Genomic DNA, 2,331 nt, shown 5'->3' on the forward strand with positions numbered 1-2,331 from the left:
AATATGAAACATAATATTGCATAAATCAATGGTCATGATATATACATAATCATGCACCTCAAGTGGAATTCACCCTAGTAATGTATAGGGATATAACAAAGGAAATTTGTATGAAAAAGAATCATACTTCAACTGATTTTTTTTATCAATATAAATGCGGAAGATGAAATAGAATTACAAACTAATTGTACTACTATGTTCTATCATAATATTTGTACGAAGCTTTTGCCAATTTATGAAGAGTGACATACGCTTGCCGGTGTTTCACGGGTTATTGTTCCTAGAGATTATGAGTTCGAACACAAACGGTTGTAGTAGGTTGATTGAGTATTCATTGTCAAATAGTTGAGCGTATTTAGAACATATACTAATTCTTAGTCATCTTTAGTTTAATAAAAAGAAATAACCTGCCAGTATAATCAATTTTAAAATAATAAAACATTAAATAATATTCACTATTAAATAGTAATAATAAAGGAATATAGTGTAAGAGAAAATTAAATGCTCTAAGAATGAACCAATGAGTAATGAACGAGGATGTGTTATAGAATTGATTTCGTAAACTTTTTAATGCAGTGGGTGTTAATATGTTATAAACTGATTTATAATTAACATTGGCAATATTAATTTTGGGATCTTCAATCCAACCGACAATAAACCGTCCCATGTATGATGTATGCCATAAATACATTTGTACTACTTTGATTGAAAAGTAAATTCCTGGATTGTTGGAAGGTGAAAACATAAACAAAGAGATGGGGTGACAAACCATTAACATTTGTCATTGAAAGCCCCTGTACTTTTAAATTTTGATAGTTAAATCCCATTACTTTCTTGTTGAAATGGCCTTAACATTTGGGCTGACCTTCATTCTCCAAATTTATTGCCTACTTGATCATATAGGCCCCAAGGGCCTAATTCCAACCCACAATATAAACATAGCTAAACAACAGCAGCTCCTACCCCTTCCTCTTATTTGAGGATAAACATTCGATTGAATCAAAAGAACAAAAATCAAGTTAATATAATTTAGGAGTAATATACTATCATTAAAATTTTATTTTATTTTTTTCAGTCTAATCAAGTTTATACAATTCGAATTGAGTTACATTAAAAAATATTCGAGTTTCTATTTAAATTTATATATAATTATTTATAATATTATGATATTAATTAATTCTAATTTAAACAGTTTTTTCTAACCCCATACACGTGTGTGTGTTCACATATTTAAGTAAGATTAGAAATGGTTTTTAGTTAATCAAATATTATCTAAAATTATATATTTATAACGTTATTTTTAGGGTAAATTATGTGTTTAGTACCTAAACTATCAATTTTGGTTCATTTTAATACTTAAATCATACTTAAAGTTTATTTTTTGTTTCATTTTAGTACCCCACCATTAAAAACTTTAGTTTTTATTTTATTTTAGTACCCCGTTCAAAATTTAATGTTAGTTTTGAGGGGAAAAAAAGAAAGTTTAGCTACTAAAACGGATAAAAATTGATAGTTTAGGTACTAAACGCGTTAAGTTTTTAACGGTGAGATACTAAAATAAAATGAAAATTAAACATTAGGTATGGTTTTGAAAAAATGAAAGCTTAGGTACTAAAATGGATCAAAACTGATAGTTTAGGTATTAAATGCGTAGTTTACCCTATATTTTAAGAAGAAATTTTGAGGACAAAAAGTCAATGAACTGATATGAAGAAAGAATTGCAAAGAGTTGTAAGGTTCAAATTGAGTAAAACAAAGAGTTGAGAAATTAAATTAGAAAAAAAAGTATTGTAAAAAAAGAAATTAAAATTACAGAGTACTTTATAATGATCGAGGAAACATAAAAATCATCAACCAAATCATTAAACGATCAGATTACTTAGCTAAAGATCAAATTAATATCATCTCACAAAGTCAATTACATGAAAAAAAAAAAGAGATTATATTTACTGTTATTGAGTACAACCTTGAAGCTTAATATTGAACTAACATTACTTGTTCTTCTAAAGTTTTCTTTTTTTAATGCCTAAAAGCCTGCCAATAAGGGTTGCCTTAGTTTAAGAGGCTCAAGGTACTAAGAGACTTGGTGGTTTGCAATGTAGGAAGAGAGTGCACATACTTGCAGTTAGGGCAAGCAGGGGATGATTTGGAGAGGATGACAAGAAGATGGCAATTCAAGCATGGCAGAGCCACCATGTTGGTGGCGGTCGAAGATTGTCGTCGGTGCTTGTCGTTGGAGTCTTTGACCGGGATAGAACAACAGTCGAAGTCTCCCGAGCCATCGGAGCTTGTCGGCAAGATGTTGAGCTCAAGGTCTAGTTTCTGATCTCT

Source organism: Hibiscus syriacus, unplaced genomic scaffold, assembly GCF_006381635.1.
Source record: "Hibiscus syriacus cultivar Baekdansim isolate YM2019G1 unplaced genomic scaffold, ASM638163v2 tig00002866_pilon, whole genome shotgun sequence".
NCBI lineage: Eukaryota > Viridiplantae > Streptophyta > Magnoliopsida > Malvales > Malvaceae > Hibiscus > Hibiscus syriacus.